At 36.5% G+C, this 22732-nt stretch overlaps 2 pseudogenes; both read left to right on the top strand.

Moving 5' to 3' along the window:
* The first annotated feature begins 2056 nt into the window (after positions 1-2056).
* On the top strand, positions 2057-3067 carry LOC120126448 (annotated as a pseudogene).
* Positions 3068-4889: 1822 nt separating this feature from the next.
* LOC120126447 lies at positions 4890-22097 on the top strand (annotated as a pseudogene).
* The last annotated feature ends 635 nt before the right edge of the window (positions 22098-22732 follow it).

Genomic DNA, 22732 nt, shown 5'->3' with positions numbered 1-22732 from the left:
GATATCCGATTTGCGTTCGTGGATAGTTTTTCACGTCGCTCGAGTATGATTTACGATTTGTCGATGGTCTTTCAATAGTTTGATCCCTTTTTTGGTTCATTTACCGATCGATCAAATCTGTTTGTATCTATCTTTGTTCAAGTTTCTTGGTTAGATTTAATCTTTCCTTGTATGGTCCTTATGTGATCTTAAGTTACTAGTTTTGTTTAAATGATTGTAGAAAATTTTTCTAATTATGTGCTTAATTTACGATTATGATTGTAAATATTTATTGTAATTTGATATATTTCCTATTTTGAATAAAAATTAGTTGCTTCTTTCAAACAAATAATATTTATTAAATTAACATCTAAACCTAATTAGTTATCAAAATATCACTAACACTATTATGTAAAATAAAGATGCATCTACTCAGTTATATCTTTCAAAAAACACACCTTTATTTTACATAATAATCCTGGTGATAACAATTCTTTGAAGGAGGGAAGTGTGGCCACCATAACATGAATTCTCTGGATTTTTAATATGTTCAAAAGTTTGTGCTTAAACTATATTAAACATAATCAAAATATAATATTATATTGTCATATACAATAAAGATTAAGAAATATAATATCACTAATTATATCTAAATGAATGAGTTTCGCAGTGCAGTACACGTTGATCATGCATCAGATTTGTATGTATTACACATTTTTCAATAGGATCATCATTATCATTGTCTCCCTCATTTTGACCAACACTGTCAATGTCACCATGCATTGATCAGCATATTCATTTATTGATACGTCCTAATCGTACAATAATGAATGACCTGTGAAAAATAATGACAACGAAGGTGTTTGATCAACAATCCAACCAATAAACGAGGCCAATGAAATTTCAGAAGATGGCGTCGGTGCATATAACATTGTTGTTCAAATTGGTTGTGGTCACCGACGGACGTAGAAAATTATGTCGGGGATACGAAATTAGATAATCAATAAAAAAATCTAAAGAAAAAATCTAAAATATAAGAGAATTTGAAAATTTTAAGTACGATCGCACCACGAAACAATATCAATTCATATACAATAAATGGTATATTGGATAGTATAGGTGTATAATAATCTTAAATTTGGCTCAAAATAAGTGAAATAAAACATAGTGGATATACATCAATGTCATTGATGGTGTACGTTATAGTAGTTTGAATGATATTGATGATAACGAATCGGAAGGATTTTCTCTTACTTGATTTGTTGAAAGATGATAATACTGCATCGAAGGACGTTTTTCTCTACATTGATGTATAAATTTGGTTTAGTGTTCATCATACAATAAATACATTCTTTTGTGATGCACACTTCAAAACTATCATTTCAGGTCTAAAACATATCTTGAATAAATTATTAGATGCAGGAGATCGAAGATGAGGACTCCGGTGAAGACTCTGATGAAGGATCGAACAAGAAAATTAAGATCGTTAGGTCATAAACGAAATAGGAAAAATAGAAAAGGGAAAGTCTGCACAGAAGAGAGAAACTAAGGAAATATTATTTCATTTTTACTAAAGTTGATAAAATTGATCCCTTAATCAAACAGATCAGACTACACATATTTAAAGCCTGATACAAGCAGTTACAATGAATCTGTTACAACGGCCCAATGGCCTACATAATAAATACACAGACTCTAGACTATGTATTCTAACACTAAGGTACTCTAACATTCTCCTGGTTTTCTCTTTTCTTGCAAAGCTGAAAGAGAAACAACACCATGCTGCTGTCGCACATTATGAAACTGCGATGGAGGTATTGGCTTTGTGAGAATATCAGCAAGCTGCTCAGCTGAAGGCACATAATTAACCAGAAGTTTTTCAGCAAGAACCCTCTCTCGACCAAAATGAACATTTATTTCCACATGTTTTATTTAAGCATAATGAATAGGGTTAGCCGTCATAGAGACTGTCGACGTGTTATCACACCAAACAACAGGCTTACCTTCCAAAGTAATTCCAATTTCATCAATAAATTGTTCAATCCAAACAAGTTCAGAAATGACATTAGCAACACTCATGTATTCAGCTTCAGAGGTTGATCTTGAAACAACATTTTGCTTCTTAGAACACAAAGCTATAGGCAGGGCCGGCCCAATATATGTGTCAGATTGGCGACGGCCCAGAGCAGCATGTAGGGGCGACGGCCCAGAGCAACATATAGGGGCATCAGATTTACTAAGTTCCCTATAGCCACAAAGGTAATTTCAGGTATTGTTGTGCCTCTATACTCATCCCTAAATCAACGCAGACGGGTCCCTCCGAGAAGAATCTGACTGAAAATGGCCGTAAAAGCGTCGAGCCCGGCCCAGACGCGGCCACCGGCTCGTCTCCCGGGCTATACTCGTCGAAGCAGTTCGAGCTCACCGCTCAAAACGTGGACCTGGTTCTGGAGGATGTGAGGCCTTACTTGATCTTCGATGGTGGAAACGTCGACGTTTTGTCCGTCGAAGACAGCGTCGTCTCTCTCAAACTCCTAGGTCACTCTTTTTTATCTTTGTTTCATGATTTAATTATCCATGTGCTTTTGGCTAATGTAGAGTTGATCGAGTTTTAGGAGCATGTGAGAGCTGCCCTAGCTCAACAACCACCATGAAAATGGGGATCGAAAGGGTTTTGAAAGAAAAATTTGGGGATGCAGTTAAGGAAATCCGGTAAGTGTACGACGATGTAGTGAAGGAAACAACCGTTGAGGTGAATTTTCTATACCAAACTTGAGATTCGTCGAAAATAACAAAACAAAGATTATTCATCTAAATTGAAATTTGTTTGGAATTCGCGAATAAACAGGAAGTGAATCGTCATCTTGATATACTGAGACTGGCTATCAAGAATTACGGTGGGAGCGTTGAAGTATTTTCCATTGATGGCGGGGAATGCGTTGTGAACTACACAGGTCCCGAATCGATTGGATCGAGAATCAAAGCCGCCATTAAAGAGAAGTTCCCAGATATCACCAATGTTTTATTAACCTCATAAAGCTTCATTCTTTATATCAGAAGCTGAAAAGTTTTGATCTTTTTATATGCGTTCTTGCCTATATTCATATTTCACTGCCTGTTAAATGATAATTTGATTGTTCCATGTTGGTTGCGCTTGGCAGGGCTTGATAGGATTACTTGTCAAGCTTTCTTCTGGGTCTTTTGTAGCTTTTAGCTAATTTTTTTATGAGCTAAAACATAAGTAGCACGCTGAAAGATGTTTTGTCTACTTATGACCTCTCTCATGGAATATCTTCTCCACACTTGGTTGATGGCAATTGCAATAAGGTTTGCATCTTACAGTGGACTTATCTGAATGGATTTCTATTTTGGTTTGTAATGGCTGAGTGTTTATTTTGAGTCTACCCTTGTAGTGAACAACAATTTTTATTCGGATAGGGGTATAAAATTATTATCTCGCCCAGGGTATTAAAACTCATTGGACCGGCCCTGGCTATAGGATTACCTCTAAGGTAAATACAAAACCCCGTCATGGATCTCTTATCTTGCACAGAAGTAGTCCAATCTACATCTGCATAGCAGATGAGGGCAAGTGACTTTGATGGCTGATAGAACAGTTCAAAATCAATAGTGCCACACAAATACCGGAGAATCTGTTTGACTTCATTCCAATAAACCAAACAAGGGTTGTTCATGTATTGACTGACCTTATTAACAGCAAATACAATGTCAGGCCGAGTCAAAGTGACATATTGAAGACCACCTACAATGCTTCTAAAAAGATGGACATCATCAAACATCTGTTCGTCATTAGCTTGTAGTTTCGATGTAACCACTATTAGTGTGGGGGTTGGATGAACATTAGACATGTTAGCCTTTAGCAATAACTCAGCTAAATATCTTTTCTGATTAAGGGTTAGACCAGTATAGCAATACTGAGTTTCCATAGCCAAGAAAAACTCAGGCTGCCCTATGTTTTTCAAAGAAAATTCAGTATTTATTTACTTCACAAAAATAGTTACATCATCTTCAACACTTCCTGCAATGATAATATCATCCACATAGACCATAAGCAGAAGTTTAAAATATGCATTGCTCTTAATGAACAAGGAAGAGTCAGCTCTGGAAGTAACAAACCCTATCTTTAAAGTTAGAGCAGCAGTTAAAGTCTTATACCATGCTCTCAGAGCTTGACGAAGTCTATACAGAGCCTTCCTAAGCCGACATACAAGATTTTCACCACATGGACCATGCTTGACAAAGCCATGAGGTTGATTCATATAAATTTCTTCAGACAACTTTCTATTTAGAAATGTGTTGTTAATATCAATTTGCCTTATGAACCACCCTTGAAGAACAAAAACAGCCAACACAGTTCTTATCGTTAATGCACGCACAACAGACTAAAGGTCTCACAAAAAACACTTCCTATGGTCTGAGAAAATCCTTTGGCAATAAGACGAGCCTTGTACCGATCAACGGACCCGTCAGGCTTACGCTTTACCTTGAATAACCATTTAAATCCAACTAGTTTCCTATTGGGAAGTAATTGTTGAAGATCCCATGTTTTATTCTTCATTAGAGACAAATGTTCAAAGTGAAAAGCCTCACTCAATGCATGCTGAGCAAACGCCTTAAAGACAGTTGAAGATTTTGAGACACCTTCTGCCAAGAACGCCTTAGGCTTAAAAATACCCATTTTTCCTCTTGTAACCATAGGATGAACATTTATAGCATGAATGGTGGATGAAATAGTAGTGGATGATGGAGGTGAAATAAAAGTGTAAGATGGATTAATGGTGGGCGTAATAGTAGTTGATGATAGAGGTGAAATAGAAGTGTGAAATGGATGAATGATAGGCGTAATAGCCGTAGATGATGGAGGTGGAATAGAAGTGTGAGATGAATTAATGGTTGGCGTAATAGCAGTGGATGATGGAAGTGTAATAGAAGTGTTAGATGGATTAATGGTTGGCTTAATAGCAATGGATGATGGAATGATAAGTGCTTAATTTAGTTAATATTTTGCTTTTAAATTATTCCTTAATCATTGGTTTTTGTGGCTTATTTGTTCGTTTTAATTTATTTTCTCTGCAGGACGTCAGATTCTGGAAATTGCACTAAAAGGAAGGCAATCTGTAATTTTTTTATTATTTGGTCATGGCTAGAGACATGGGCACGACTCTGGACATCACACGGTTTGGCGTTGCAGTTTCTAGAAGGTCCAGTCAGTGCTTCTAGAAGAATGAATAGATTAGCCGCACATTTCTGCAATTCGGATTTGAATTAAACTCATGTTTTAGAAAATTATTTTAATTTTATCTTTAGGAATTTTAGTTTAAATAGTTTTAGAATTTCAATTAGGATTGAGGATATTATTTTAAATATTATTTTATTTTATCTTTGTTTTAGGTATTTTAGTTTAAATAGTTTTAAGTGTTTTAATTAGGATTTAAGATATTATTTTATGAATTATTTTTACTTGTTTTTAGGAATTTGAAGGCTATAAATACCCTCTCAGGGTAAGCCTATAAACATATCTCTCTCATCTGAAAAATAAAATATTCTTTTTTTCTCTAGCTTTTTGTCTATTGTTCGCATACTTCCTTTATTTCCCTTTAAAATTTTGTTTTCAAATATACTAAGTATGACTTTGGTCATGCTTAGCTAATTTTCTTTTAAACCGAAGGCTAAAGCAAATGCTCAATTCCAAAAGTGAGAATTGTAAGGCACTTAAATCGCTTCGGATTTTTCTCTCTGTTTTCTGAACTTACTTTTCAAATCAAAACGATTTTCAAAACCAAAAGTTGACATTGGTCTGGATGTTATGATTAACGTTGGAAGAAAGATTGACTTATTGAAGCACATTCGACTTCCAGATAACACACTTAGCAAAATTATTTGCTAAGAGGAAACCGAGATCGGAATCAGTTATTATTGAAACAACATAATCCGAGTCGGCAACGAAGAATTGCCCTTGTAATCCGACGTGAATCTTGGAGTAAATATTTGTTTCGATGATCCGAGGAATTTGAGGCAAAGTTGAAGTCGCGGGTTGCTTTTACCATAAGTTTTCTTTATCCCAATTTATTTATTTTATTTATTTGCTTATTTAATTTTTATCTCATTATACTTCTTTAAATAATTTAAAACCCCCTTTTATCTTTATTACTATTTTTAAATCATTATTTATTATTTTATTATTTTCCTTTTTTTATTTTATTTTATTTTATCTTTCCAATTTTATCTGGAATTCTATCTTCTTCTAAAATCAAAAAAGAGTTTTACTAAATCAGAAACACCACAGTCCCTATGGATCGACCCTGCTTCTCTATATTACTTTTTCTTTCTATTTATTAAGAAGTCGGAATTATTTTGATAGAAAAACTACGGTTTTCAAATTGGCGTCGTTGCTAGGGACTAACAGCAAGTACTAATTTATTTTTCTAGTTTTTTATTTATGATCTGAAGAAACCCAGGTGAATTAATAGATCTAGATCCGAAGATCGAATCACTTGCAAGAAGAATCCACACACAAACGCTTCGAGAAAAGAGAAAAAGACAAGAAGACAAGAACAGAGTTCAAAAGTAGAATCAAATTCGGAGACAAACTGTAAAGCAGACGCATACAACATCCCAATAGCAGAAGAAAAAGAATAAACGATCTGAGAGCTAGCCACAACACCTGTCACTCAGACGCCATTATGCATCAATTTTCCTAGTGGTGGGACTCCGTTTCAATTAAAGATGGGACTCATTCATCTTCTTTCCATCTTCCACGGCTTTCCCAGTGAAGATCCATACAAACACTTGTTGGAATTCCACATGGTTTGCACTAGCATGAAATCACAATGAGTTATTGAATATCAAATTAAATTGAGGACTTTCCCTTTCTCTTTAGCCGACTTGGCTAAAGATTGGTTATTTTATTTACCTCCAAATTTAGTTAATTTATTGGCTGACATGAGTTGAATTTTTCTTGACAGGTTCTTTCCAGCGGCTAAAGCAAGCGAATTACGAATGAGCACTCTTTCCATTTAACAAAAGAGCGAAAAATGTCTTTATGACTATTGGGAACAATTTAAAAAGCTTTGCGCTCGTTGTCCGCAACACGAATTAAGTGAGAAAATGTTAATTCAATATTTTTATGAAGGCGTTTTACCTATGGAGATGAAAATGGTAGATGTCGCCAGTCGAGGAGCATTAGTCAACATGACCCTAACAGCAAGGGAATTGCTTTCAACCATGGCAGTCAACTCTCAATAGTTTTCAAGTGAACTCAGCCGACGGGTTCATGAGATAAGTACATTTTCCCTTGAAAATAAGTTAGATAAATTAATTGAAGTAGTTAATTAACTTGTTACAGGAAAATTTGGAGCAACAAGAGCATGTGGGATATGCACAAAGTTAGACCATCCAACGAATTGTTACCCACTGGTACAAGGAGGCAATGCAAAAATCAATGATGTAGGGAACTTTTTAGGAAAAATTCCAAAGCCGAACTGAGACACATCTTCAAGAATTGGATAACCAAGTGAGCCGACCAGCTTAAAATTTGGGAAAATTGGAATCACAAGGAAGACTACCTACTCAAACGGAGTTAAATCCGAGAGAGAATATTAGTGCCATCACATTCTGAAGTGGAACAAGCATCTCACCCGAAGTTCCAGCAGAAAAAGTCTCACATCAGGAAGAACAAGAGGAAACGCCACCTCCAGAAATACAAGGTACGTCTAACTCACATCCTTCTTTTTCTTCTCATGAAATCACGCCACCACCCTTCCCATCAAGGTTGATGAAGAGTGATAAAAGAGCTGAAGAAAAAGAGATCTTAGAGGTGTTCAAAAAACTTCAAGTCAACATACCTCTTCTTGAACTAATTACACAAGTACCAAGGTATGCTCGATTTTTAAAAGAACTTTGCACTACAAAGAGGAAAGTAATGGGGGCACGAAAAGGTAAATATGAGAGAACATGTCTCTGTAATTTTTCAACGAAAGCTCCCACCAAAGATGAAGGATCAAGGTATGTTCGCTATACTTTGTAAAATAGGTAATTTTAAAATTAAACGTTTAATGTGTGACTTAGGAGATTCAATCAACGTTATGTCATTTTCTATTTATAAAATGATTACTAACGAGCCTTTGAAGGAAACAGGAATAACCATATAGTTGGTTGATCGATCTGTGATCTATCCAGTAGGAGTGATGGAAAATGTCTTAGTGAATGTCGATGTATTATTTTTTCTTGATGATTTCTATGTCATTGACATGAAACATGATAGGTCGGATTCTTATTCCGAGGTACTCTTAGTCATACCCTTCCTAAGCATCGCGCATACAAAGATCGATGTTAGAAGTAGTATGCTGACAATGGAATTTGATGGTGAGATCGTTGAATTTGATGTTTACAAAGCAATGAAATGCCCGGATCGTGTTGAAAGAATTAATTATGTTGATGTTATAAATCTTTTAATTGATGAATATATTGAATCTAATTTTTCTTATAATCTCTCCAAGGATCCTGAACTTTGCCACAAAGAGGAAGAAAGGGAGTTTGAAAATATTCATTCAATCAATTCTGATTTCTTTTTACATTTCTCTAAAACTAAAATTTTACCTTTTGTTTTGCAGGCACCTTAGATAGAATTGAAATAAATACCAAAACATTTAAAAAATGCCTTTTTAGATTGAAAATGCTACTTCACCAGGTACTATTTCGGATAAGCTTTTAAAGCAAAAAAAGATCCGAAAAAAAGCCTATGAGAAAGCCAAAATCTAAGAGAACAAAATAAAAAAAATTATATTATCCTAGAATTTCTCATAAGGAAGTTCTTAGTTGGAAAAACGTATGAAGTGGAAGAAGTATTTCTCTCGAAACATATAGTCTGAATCAAGTCCTTGAGCTAGCGACGTTAAACAATAGCGCTTGATGAGAGGCAACCCATTTCGTTTTATTTTTATTTTAATTTCACTTTATTTTTAGCAAAATGTATTTCATTCCATTTATTTTATTTTATTTTATTTTATCAGATGTTTTATTTTATTTTATTTTTCTCTGAACAGATTCGAATTCCGATCGAATATTTCTTACCTTTGCCCGGGCTCGTCTTGACATGGATGTGGCCGTGGTCGCCACTAGATTGGGGAGTATTCCTTTTCCCTCTCTTTGTTTTTAAATTTGACATATGTTTTGGGACAAAACGGATTAAGTGATGGGGGAAAGATAAGCATGTCGTCAAATTTTTCCTTGACTTGTTTGATTGTTTGAAATTGAGTTATTCTGATATTGATGTGTTAGGATCGTTGGTTGCTAGTCTTGAACTTCACTTTATACTCTTGCTTCCTTTTGGATTGTGATCATGTTTTGATCGAATTTAATTTGCATGATTGGTGATTTGTATAGCTGGTGAATTTTTTGTTGAGTATTGATATTTCATGCTTTTGTCGATAGAGATGAACTTGACTCAGTGCATATAAATTTTTCTTTTGAGATTTGATCCACGAGCATACATTTTCTTTCTTGCTCATTGTTTGAATTGAGTGTGCCGGACTAATTAGGATATTATAGAACTTTTAATCACAATGCAGTGATTTGTAAAGTTGGTGAATTTTTTGTTGAATATTGATATTTCATGTTTTTGTCGATAGAGATGAACTTGACTCAGTGCATATAAATTTTTCTTTTGAGATTTGATCCACGAGCATACATTTTCTTTCTTGATCATTGTTTGAATTGAGTGTGCCGGACTAATTAGGATATTATAGAACTTTTAATCACAATGCATATCGAGACTACATGTTGAACGTAATGTTTTAATGTGATAGGGGCACCTAGGATAAACTCACTTTTCCCAAAAAACCTATATGTTTATATAACCACTAGTGGACCACATTTGAGTTTATTTCCCTTTCTTTGTTTTATACCTCATAATTAAACTTGAAGCCTTTCTTTTTATTTTCCTCTCTTCTCGTGCCCTTACCGAGACTTGAGATCTTGTATCACTCTTGTTCCATGAAAAAGAAAAAAAATCGTTGTTTCGAAGAAGAAAAAAAGAACAAAATGTTCACTGTTTCGAATAGCAAAAAAAAGGGAAAGAAAAATCGATCATTTCAATTGTCTTTCATCTATTCATTTTCCTTGTTTCATTGTGCTTCATGTTAATTCATGGATTGTTCTTAATTATTTCGATATCTTGTTTCGGTATTTTAAACCTTTCTTTTTGGCCTTTTCCCTATCCTAACCTAAGCCCCGTTACACCTTGTTTAAAGACCCTTGATTATTTCATTATGTTCATTTTTCGTAGTGAAGACTTGATTGGATTCCAAGCCTATGGTAATATTTTGGTTAGTTTTGGTTTGAGTGATTTCATTCACCTCAAACACTTTAAGCGGATATGTGTGAATCTTTCTGAGGTATTGAGTTATGTTTCATTGAAATTGGCAATTAATTGGGATGTCTTGCTTAGTTTAAATTTTTTTAGTTGTGTCTTTGCTTGATTGTAACTTGAATTCGGCAAATGTCATGAACTTAGTTCGATTGGAAGTTTGAGGAATAAATTGAAATTGAAGATGGAAACTTATGATTTTGATATGTTAATTGAGGAATGCTTGAGGACAAGCATTGAATAAGTGAGGGGAATTTGATAAGTGCTTAATTTAGTTAATATTTTACTTTTAAATTACTCCTTAATCATTGGTTTTTATGGCTTATTTGTTCGTTTTAATTCATTTTCTGTGCAGGACGTCAGATTCTGGAAATTGCACTAAAAGGAAGGCATTCTGCAATTTTTTATTAGTTGGTCACGGCTGGAGACATGGGCACGACTCTGGGCATCACATGGTTTTACGTGTCAGTTTCTAGAAGGTCCAGTCAGCGCTTCTAGAAGAACGAACAGATCAGCAGCACGTTTCTGCAATTCGGATTTGAATTAAACTCATGTTTTAGGATATTATTTTAATTTTATCTTTAGGAATTTTAGTTTAAATAATTTTAGTATTTCAATTAGGATTTAGGATATTATTTTAAATATTATTTTATTTTATCTTTGTTTTAGGTATTTTAGTTTAAATAGTTTTAAGTGTTTTAATTAAGATTTAAGGTATTATTTTATGAATTATCTTTAGCTTGTTTTTAGGAATTTAAAGGCTATAAATACACTCTCAGGGTAAGCCTAGAAACATATATATCTCATCTGAGAATAAAATCTTTTTTTCTCTCTAGCTTTCTCACTATTTTTCGCACACTTCCTTTATTTCCCTTTAAAACTTTGTTTACAAATATACTAAGTATGACTTTAGTCATGCTTAGCTAATTTTCTTTTAAACAGAAGGCTAAAGCAAATGCTCAATTTCAAACGTGAGATTTGTAAGGTACTTAAATCGCTTCGAATTTTTCTCTCTTTTTTCTGAGCTTACTTCTCAAATCAAAACGATTTTCAAAACCAAAAGTTGACGTTGGTCTAGATGTTGTTATGGTTAACGTTGGAAGAAGGATTGGCTTATTGAAGCACATTCGACTTCCCGAGAACACACTTAGCAAAATTGTTTGGTAAGAGGAAACTGAGATCGGAATCAGTTATTGTTGCAACAACATAATCTGAGTCGGCAACGAAGAATTGTCTTTGTAAGCCGACATGAATCTTGCAGTAAAGATCTGTTTCGATGATCCGAGTAATTTGAGACAAAGCTGAAGTCTGAGGCTGCTTTTACCATAAATTTTCTTTATCCCAATTTATTTTTTTATTTATTTGTTTATTTAATTTTTATCTCATTATACTTCTTTAAATAATTTAAAACCTCCTTTTATATTTATTACTATTTTTAAATCATTATTTATTATTTTAATATTTTTCCTTTTTATTTTATTTTATTTTATCTTTTCAATTTCATCTGAAATTCTATCTTCTTCTAAAATCAAGAAAGAGTTTTACTAAATCAGAAACACCACAGTCTCTGTGGATCGACCATGCTTCTCTATACTATTTTTCCTTTCTATTTATTAAGAAGCCAAAATTATTTTGATAGCAAAACGACGGTTATCAAATTGGCGTCGTTGACGGGGACTAATCGCAAGTACTGATTTTTTTTTTCAAGTTTTTTATTTATGACCAGAAGAAACCCAAGTGAATTAGTAGATCTAGATCCGGAGATCGAAGCACGAGCACGAGGAATCCACGCACAAACGCTTCGAGAAAAGAGAAAAAAACAAAAAGAACAAGAGCAGAGTTCATAAGCATAATCAAATCCGGAGACAAACTCTGAAGACGACACATACAACATCCCGATGGAAGAAGAAAAAGAACAAACGATCCGAGAGCTAACCATAAAACGTGTCACTCAAACGACATTATGCATCAATTTTCCTAGTGGTGGGACTCCATTTCAATCAAAGACGAGACTCATTCATCTTCTTCCCATCTTCCACGGGTTTCCCATTGAAGATCCGCACAAACACTTGTTGGAATTCCACATGGTTTGCACTAATAATAAATACAAAAGGTTTAATAAAAAAATAAGAGTTTAAACTATACCTAAAATTGACTTTTGTTGCCTATAGAAAAAAAATTTTGTTAAAAATATATGTATAATATTTTCTCTGTTATACTTTTAAATGTTTATCGTTAAAAAATATCGTCAAGTGACACATGTCACGTTTGTATATTTTTTATTTTTTGAAAAATAAAATATTTAAAAAAATTATAACAAAATGAACGTGACATTTGTCATTTAACATATTTTTTAATGATAGACACTTAAAAGTATAACGAAAGAATATTAAACACCTATTTTTAATTAAAATATTCTTTAAACAATAAAAATCAAATTTGAATGGAGTTTAAAGAGTTATTTTTATACGTCTCTGTGCAGATCATGACGATTTACTTAAAATTAGAGAAAATAATATTAACGAAAAACGACGTAGCCGCCTCTGTACAGATCAGGAAGAATACGTAAAATTAGCGAAAATAATAATAAAGAATAAACAGAGAGATAGCAACGTATGTGCATGATGAAGACGGCATTAAGTAAAATATAAATTGGACTAAGATAATCAACTTCGGCCCCCCCCCCCTCCCGAATCCTTTCACAATGGGAGCTAAACCTATCTCCATGTAACTGGACTGGAGTTCTCTGCAACAAACGCAGCACCAGAGTGGTTGAGCTCAACCTTTCCGGGTTCCATCTTCAGGGGTCCATAAGCCCTCACATTGGGAACCTCTCCTTCCTTCGTTCCCTTCAATTTCAAGATAATCAACTCTCGGGTGCATTGCCTGCTCAAATGAGGAATCTCTTTCGCTTAATATATCTAAATTTGAGCCAAAATATCTTATCTGGTGTGATTCCGTCGAATATAACCAAATTGACTGAGCTTAGAGCTCTTGATATGATGTCAAATAGGATTACTGGAAGCATCCCTAATGATCTTGACCGGCTTGCCAAACTTCAAGTTTTAAACTTGAGACGAAACCGTTTCACTGGCGCAATTCCAGCTTCTATAGCTAATATTTCGTCACTCGACACACTGAGTTTGGGCACCAACAGTCTTACAGGAAGCATTCCCACCGAGTTGTGTCGTCTTCGAAATCTTAAGGTGCTTGACCTCACCATTAATTATCTAAGGGGGCTGTTCGTTCTTTCTTCCATCTACAACATGTCTTCCCTAGTTGTTTTGGCCTTAGCTTCCAACGATCTTTGGGGTAGACTTCCCTACAACGTTGGGGTCACACTCCCTAATCTTTTGGTCTTCAACTTTTGCTTCAATAAGTTCACCGGTGGGATTCCAGGCTCTTTGCAAATTCTCACCAATATAAAAGTCATTCGCATGGCATACAATCTTCTTGGAGGAACAGTGCCACCGGGTTTGGGAAATCTTCCATTTCTAGAAATGTTGAGTACAGGCGATGATGGTGTTTAGTACATCATCACTTCTTTGACCAACAGTTCTTATCTAAAGCTTCTTGCTTTAAATGGTAATCCTTTGGGCGGCGAAATTCCAGAATCCGTCGGTAATCTTTCCTAGGTGCTCGAGAAACTGTAAATCGGAGAAAGTCGTATTTCTGGCAACATACCATCATCAACTTCCCAACTTAGTGGCTTGACTTTGCTTGATTTGAGTTACATTTCCATCTCCGGAGAAATACCACCTGAGATGGATAAACTGGTGGAACTCTAAGTATTGAATTTGGCCAGAAATCAGATATCTGGTCGGATTCCAAGCAATCTTGGTGATCTTCAACAATTATACCAAATCTACTTGTCTGGAAATCTACTGGTGGGTTAAATACCTTCTAGTTTTCAAAACTTCCAGAAATTTCTCTAATTAGGATGTATAAAGAAGACTGAAATCTGTAAAGAAAGCTTCTTAATTCTTCATTTATGAGAGCATGGTTTATATACACATAACAACCAATTCCCTAAGCCGGTAATCTGGTATAACATAATACTAACAAACTAACTGCACTACATTCTACACACACACAACAGATTACTTCAGCAGCATTCTAGATTCATTCTAGAACATTTACTTATATATTCCCCTTACTTTTTTCTCTTCTCAACTTCAAGAAACGACAACACACCAAGCCTTTGCCTGAACTGAACAAAGCTATCTTTCGTTAATGCCACTTGATGTTCAGAAGGTACAAAGTTCACTTGAAGTTTTCCTATAATAACGCATTCCCTTACGAAGTGTATGTCTAACTCCACGTGGTTTGTCCTAGAGTGGTATACTGGATTAGCACTCATAGCAATTGCACTGGTGTTGTCATTCCACACCACTGAAGCAGCTTGAACTCGAACCCTCATATCAGTCAGCAATGCTTCAAGCCAAATAATATCAGAGGTGGCATAAGCTAGAGTCCTGTACTCAGCCTCTGTGGTGGACCTCGAAACTATCTTCTATTTCTTTGAACTCAATTGAACCATACTGCCACCAAGGAAGACACAAGTGCCTGATACAGACATTCTATCATCAACACTGCTTCCCCAATCGGCATCAGCAAAGGCCACAAGCTGAAACGGTTCTGTTTTTGGCAAAAAACACCAAGCCATAATCGAGTGTCCCCCTAAGGTATCTCAACACACGTTTGACAGCCACCAAGTGTTGTTCACATGGTGCATGCATGAATTGTGCTAGCTTATTCAAACAATAAGTTATGACTGCCCTTGTATGACAAGCATAAAGCAAAGACCCAACCAAACTGTGATATTCCTTTGCATTTTCTAATAATATGCATGCATTATTACTTGACAGTTTAACCGATGCAACCATAGGCGTAGGAGTTGTTGTGGCCTTACTCATTCCTGACTTATCGAGCAGCTCTATTATATACTTCTTCTGGCTGAGAAACACTACACCATCAACACACTTAACTTCAATTCCAAGAAAAAAGTTAAGCGTACCCAAGTCTTTGAGTGAAAACCTCTCTCCTAATAACTTCAGAACTTTCCCAATATCCTCATTTTTACCTCCTGTAACAATGATATCATCAACATGGGCTAAGACATACGTGCTAGTGAAATTACTATGTTTAATAAACAAAGAGTTGTTTGCACGAGAGCTTTGACAAGTCCACCAAAAAAGTTTTTAGCTTGGAGTACCAATTCCTTGGTGCTTGCCTTAACCCATACAAGGCTTTCTGTAGTTTGCACACCAACCTTGTTCCATTTGCAGCCTGTTGCTCAAAGCCTTGAGGTTGTTCCATGAACACCTCTTCATTTAATTCACCATTTTAAAACGTATTATTAATGTCTACTTGCCTTAAGCTCCAACCATTGCGAGCAGCAATTGTCAATACAATATTTACTGTTGACATTTTTACAACAGGACTAAACGTTTCTTGAAAGTCCTGGCCAGGCACTTGTGAAAACCCTTTGGCCACGAGTCTAGCTTTATATTTTTGTTCCGAGCCATCAGCATTATGCTTGACTCGAAACAGCCACCTACAGCCTACGGCAGATCTTTCATCTGGAAGAGGAATAAGCGACCAAGTATTATTCCTTTGAAGTGCTTCAAACTCAGCAAGAACGAAAGCCTTCCACAGCGGATTCTCGAAGGCTTCATGAACATTTTGAGGTTCAACCTCATTTATACTATTGTTATTCTGACAAGCAGATCCATCACTGAGAGTTGAGGAGTACAATTTGGGTTTGAATGCTCCAATTTTGTTGCGTGTTATCATGTGATGGCCTGTCACTGGTAGTGATGTCTCATGCTGATCATGACTACCTCGACTGTTGCTTCTCGATCCTTCATTAACCTGGGTCGATGAGGAAGTACTTACCTCCCTTAAACTTTATTGTGCAACTATATTCTCATCTTGTTGCTCATCCTCATCTACTGCATTGTTTCCTGACACCACAAGCTGCACATTTGATTCATGACCAGCATCTTCAGGCAGACTCATATTATTAAAAGAATTGGACCCTGACTTATCAGCATTGGTCACAGGGTTAACACCATATGATTCTCTTCCCATACAGACACGTTGAGCACCACCTATTATAGGAATTTTCACACCATTCCTACGCAATGCACACTTGCATTCAGTCTTGCTGCCTGATACTGTAAAAGGAAAGAATTCTTCATCAAAAATAACATGACGTGAAATTAATATTCAACCATCCGAGTCCATGCATTGGTAACCTTTGTGCTGAGTGTTATATCCTAAGAACATGCACTAAGAGGATCGATAGCTGAGTTTGTGAGCATTGTACGGCCGTAAATGGGGAAAGCAACGACACCCAAAGATTCGAAGATATTTGTAATCTGGTTTCTTGGAATACATCATCTCGTATGGGGATTTGTCTTGAACAACGCTTGTAGGCAACCGATTGATGAGGTACACAACAGTGTATACTGCATAAGATCATAATTTAAATAGAATTGAAGCTTGAGCCATGAGAACCAAGGCTGACTCAATGATATGTCTATGTTTCCGTTCGACCACACCATTTTGCTCAGACGTATGTGAACATGCAAGGTGATGCACTACGCCTAATGACTTAAGCCACATCGAGACTGATCGATACTTACCTCCCCAATCGTTTTGAACTTATTTTACTGTGGCGTTAAATTGAGTTTGTTTGAGATTGAAGAACAACTGAAAAGTTGGCAGAACCTGATCCTTGGTTTTGAGCAGGTAGACCCAACTATGCCTCGTGCATGCATCAAAGAAAGAAATATAATATCTATATCCATTGGAGGCTATGTGAGCTGGACCCCATACATCACTAAAAACTAAGTGAAACGGCATGGTATACACTGTTTGAGATCGATTAAATGGAAGTTTATGGCTCCTACCCAATCTACATGCAACACAAAATGAATTGCCAACCATATTATTTCTAGAAGGAAATATTACACCAACTTGTTTACATACTTGCACAAGGACATGATGAGCAGGATGCCCAAGCCTCTTGTGCCATAGATCATACTCTTTATTACTACTATTGAAACCTTCTATCATTGTGGCATGACAAGCTTCCAAGCATTCTGCATTTGTTATGAACTGATAGAGGCATGCATGCTCTTGTCCCCTAAGCAACATCACTTTAGTCACCTCATCTTTAACCAAGCACGACCCTGCATGAAACTCAAAAACTACCTTGTTATCTCTAGCAAACTTTGACACATAAAGAAGGTTTTTAGTTACTAAGGGCACATGCAATAAATCATTAAGAACCAGCACACGAGAGTTAGTAGCCATAGCTGAAAAACCAGCTCGAGCTATACTTAGGCTATGCTTATTACCAACAACTACCTTATCTGGTCCAGTGTAATCCGAGCTAGTAGTAAGGTTCGAGGCATCAAGAGTGATATGGTGGGTAGCCCCTGAGTCCACAATCCATCGACTAGAATTTGTTGATGCAGAATGTGCTTGAGCATGCACACCACTGTTGCATGACTTGCATTCATCTAGCACAGTATGATGTGCTTCAGTACCTTCATTTTTGTCAGCTAACATGCCTGGAAATGTCAGATCGAAGCGATGCTAGTAGCGATCAACCGAATTTCCATTCTTTCCACATAACTGACACTGCAACCGAGGATGGCCATGACCACGCCCTGTAGGTTTGCTACTCCTATTATAATTGCCAACTCTATTGCCATTGTAGACCTGAGCTGTAGGCCTTCCATTGTCACGATTGCTTGTTCGTAAAGTAGCCACATTCGCACTCATAGGAAGAGATTGTTGTGATTAAAAACCACTTAATTGTTACTCAACATCCATCAAGACTATTTTTACACTGTCAACAGAAAACATTTCTTTGCTTGCAGTAATCACAGCCACAAATGGTTGATATTCAACTGAGAGACCATTGAGAATGGTAGCAATTTGTTCAAGGTCCGAGATCGCACTCCCACACGCTGCAAGTGCATCACACACTTCTTTAATCTTTGTAAGATAGAATCTCATGCTATCATCACCTTTCTTGACGGATCTGAGTTTGCAATGCAGACTCATCACACTCGTAGTGGACCGATTAGCAAAGAATTTCTGAACCGTTTGCCATCCATCAATTGCGGTTTCAGCTACTACAAACTGGGGCAGTAAGGGATCATTAATCGTAGATAGCAACCAGGACGCTAGAGCATTGTCCTGTGCAACATAGTTTTCATAGTCTTCATTCACAACACTAGCACCTGATTCATCAGCAATTCGAGCCGGTGGTGGTAGTAATTCTCCATTGAGCAGCCTCTCTAACTTGTGACTGCGAACCGTGAGCAATACTTGTTGTTTCAACAGCAAGAAATTCATTTCATCCAACAAGATGTTGATCTTCTTATGTGTGAAGATCTTGCTACTACGAGCAGCTTCCCCGAATTCAAAAGCAATGTTGCTACACTCACCCATGAAGGCAGCAATCTCCAGGATCAAAAGGCAGATGATAACATATTAGGATGTATAAAGAAGACTGAAATCTGTAAAGAAAGCTTCTTAATTCTTAATTAATGAGAGCATGGTTTATATACACATAACAACAAATTCCCTAAGCCGGTAATCTGGTATAACAGAATACTAACAAACTAACTGCACTACATTCTACACACACACAACAGCAGATTACTTCAGCAGCATTCTAGATTCATTCTAGAACATTTACTTCAATAGCTCTTCATGGATTTGTCCCACAACAGGCTCAATGATGAGTGTTCAGAATCGTTAATATCTGTTCGTTATTTCTTCGATTTTGTGAAGTTATTGCTGCTGATTTGGTTGTGTTATGTCTATTTTCGTGCAGGTCCTTACTTTCCAGAATTGGTGATAAAACGGGGCGAATTCTGCATTTTTTTTATTATTTGGTCACGGCTGGAGACATGGGCACGACTCTGGGCACGACGCGGTCTGACATGGCAGTTTCTAGAAGGTCCAGTCAGCAGCGGTTTCTAGGAGACTTCGTCTACACGCCTTCTGGAAGATTGACGAGCAGAGTTGCATTAGGAGACTAGTTTAAGTTTGAATTTAAATTTAAAAACAATTATCTTTTGTATTATTTTATTATTTTCTTTGTTTATCCTTTAGGCTTTGAGAGGCTATAAATACCCACTTGGGGTAAGCCTAAACTAATCATTCAGAATACATTCTTCTTTTCTCTCTAGTTTTTATAAAAGTTCTCTTTTCCTTTTCAAGTTCTTTTTATTTTTCTTTATTTTCAAGTTTTATTTTTATGCTAAGTATGACTTTTGTCATGCTTAGCTAAACTTTTCATAAGCCGAGAGCTGTCGCGATGATTCAATTCCAACGGGAGAATTGAAACGGTCCCTTAATATCATCGGAATCTCTCTCTCAATCTCTGCGCTTATTTTTCAAAATCAAAACAGTTTTCAAAATCGAAGATTGACTTTGGTCAAGAAGTTGTTACGATTAAACGTGTGGGAGGAAGATTCGGCTTATAGAAAGCAATTCGACTTCCTGGGAACACACTTGGCGAGATAGCTTCGCCAAGAGGGAATTGAGATCGGAATTGACGGTTATAGAAACAACAATCCGAGTCGGTCGCCACGAACTTAAACGGTATTTGATCTACGACAATAGATGTTGTTAGAATCAACTACCGAAGCCGAAATCAAAGATTGCCTTGGGTATTCGGTATACAAGATAGAGTCACAAGGATAGCCCTTGTAGACAAAGTAACCGACGTAAATCCCGAAGAGAATATCTTATTCGATGATCTAAAGGAAATTGAATCAAAGTGAAGATTGAGGCTACTTTTACCGTATTTATTTACAATCTTCATCTTCTTATTTTTACTTTAATTACTTTTATTTAATCATTTTATTATCTTTTACTAAAATCCCTCTATTTTTACTGTTTCACGCCTGGCATAAATAATTCAGACAGAAATTTATAATTTTCTAAGTCCCTGTGGATTTGACCCTACTTCTCTACGCTACGAATTTTCCTTTAATTATTATCCGAGAAGAATGAATTTATTTTGACATCCAAACGACAGTTGTCACTCAACGGAAGCATCCCCAAAGAAATTCTCAATATCCCAAGCTTGAGCACTGTGTTGAACCTGTCCAAGAATTCTCTTAATGGACCAATTCCTGAAGAGATCGGACTTCTAAAAAGTGTTGTTGCAATTGACCTGTCCATGAACCATTTGTCTGGTAATATTCCCAATTCGATTAAAGATTGCATGAGCTTGGAGAAATTATACATGGCCGACAATAAGCTATCAGGCCCAATTCCAGGAGAGATTGGGGAAGTGAAAGCACTGGAAACTTTGGATCTCTCATCAAACCAACTTTCAGGCTCCATTCCGGCAGATCTTCAAAAACTACAAATCCTTCAATCGTTGAACCTCTCTTTCAATGACTTGGAAGGAACCCTACCAAGCGGTGGGATTTTCAAGAATCTTTCTAGCGTCGATTTGAAGGGTTACAGAAAGCTTTGCTCGCCCTTGACTTGTAAGAACACGCGTGGCCGCCATAGAACATTAGTCAAAGTTTATGTTATTGTAGCTGTGATTGCAACATTTTCTTTGTGTTTCATTGTAGCCTCGTTGTTCTATATAAAAAAGGGCAAGCACATGATCACTGGAACTTCTGAACAGCTGAAGGAGCAACACCAATTGATCTCATTCCATGAGATCCGAAATGCAACTCAGAATTTCGACCCTGGAAATTTGATTGGATATGGGAGTTTTGGTTCAGTTTATAAAGCGTGTCTTAATGGCGTCCTTGTCGCAATCAAGGTCCTTGATATAGGGCGGATTGGATCCTGGAAGAGCTTTAGAGCCGAATGTGAAGCTCTAAGAAACGTGAGGCACCGCAATCTGGTCAAGCTAATCACGTCATGCTCGGGTGTGCACAACAAAAACGTGGAATTCCTGGCATTGGTGTACGAATACCTTGCCAATGGAAGCGTCGAAGACTGGCTTAAGGGGAACAGAAGGAATGCAGATGGACGCGGGTTAAATATTATGGAAAGATTGAATGTGGCCATTGACGTTGCTTCAGCAATAGATTATCTGCACCACGATTGTGAAGTGCCCGTGGTGCACTGTGATTTGAAGCCCAGCAACATTCTTTTGGACCAAGACATGACTGCCAAGATCCGCGATTTCAGGTTAGCGGGGTTGCTGATGGAAAAATCAAGCGATCAACCTTCCATTAGCTCCACCAATGCCCTGAAGGGATCTATAGGATACTTACCTCCAGGTTAGTACTACCACAAACGCCCCAAAATGCTATTGACAGACTCTAAGATCGAAGTAATGAATCTGTTGTGTGATGCAGAGTATGGGGTTGGAGGGAAGGCATCTACAGCAGGGGATGTGTACAGCTTTGGAGTGGTGTTGCTGCAGTTATTTACAGGAATAAGTCCAACCCACGAAAGCTTTGTCGGAGAACCAAGTCTAATTAAATGGACACAATCGGCTTTCCCTTCCAATTTCGAACAGGTTCTTGACCCTGAACTCCTATTATTGTTGCAAAATTTGCAGTACCATAACCGACAGATCAACCGAGAATATGATTGCTTAAAAACAGTCATCGGAGTTGGACTGTCTTGCACCTCTGTTTCCCCCGATGGACAGATCACCATGATAGAAGCCCTTCGCAAGCTTAAAACAGTGAAGAACAATCTCACCAACCGACACCGTTAACCTCCAAGCAAAGGAGGAGCATGAACCAATCAATACTAGTGATAAGGTTTGGCATTATAGTAAGTTGGACTCCCAGATCATAGTTTCAGTTTGTTGCATACACTATCGGATGTTGTAAAATAAATAAGCCAAAGTCTGTAACCAAAGGTCCGAGAATCGTGAATCTTGGGTACCACTTCTGTTTCTTATTTTCCTACATTAAAACTGAGTTGAATCACAGGGAGATGCTTGTTTCGTTACGTAAAGCAAGTCCCCCAACTCTTTAACTGCTGGAACATATCGGAAGCTTAAGTAATGTCTTTAGATTCGTTGGGTAAAACACAAAAAAAAAATACACTAACCCAAAATAAAATATTATAATTCATATAAAATATTGAGTAAAATATAAAAATAGTCCCTCGAATATAGGGTATTATTTTGTTGAGTCCTTTGACTATTAAAAGTTACAAAATGATCACTCAACTATTTATATGTTTCAAACTCATTCTTTTATATTAAAAAATGACGTCCATCTAAGCTCTGTTTGAATTGTATTTTATGGATCGAGTCTATGTTTATATTATTATACTGTCAAGCTAGTGTTTCAAGCAATATGTCTTCGAGTGAGTGCTTGAAAGCAATGACGATATTTGTAT

This window comes from Hibiscus syriacus, unplaced genomic scaffold (assembly GCF_006381635.1).
Source record: "Hibiscus syriacus cultivar Baekdansim isolate YM2019G1 unplaced genomic scaffold, ASM638163v2 tig00110458_pilon, whole genome shotgun sequence".
NCBI lineage: Eukaryota > Viridiplantae > Streptophyta > Magnoliopsida > Malvales > Malvaceae > Hibiscus > Hibiscus syriacus.
This window is presented reverse-complemented; position numbering and strand designations above follow the sequence as displayed.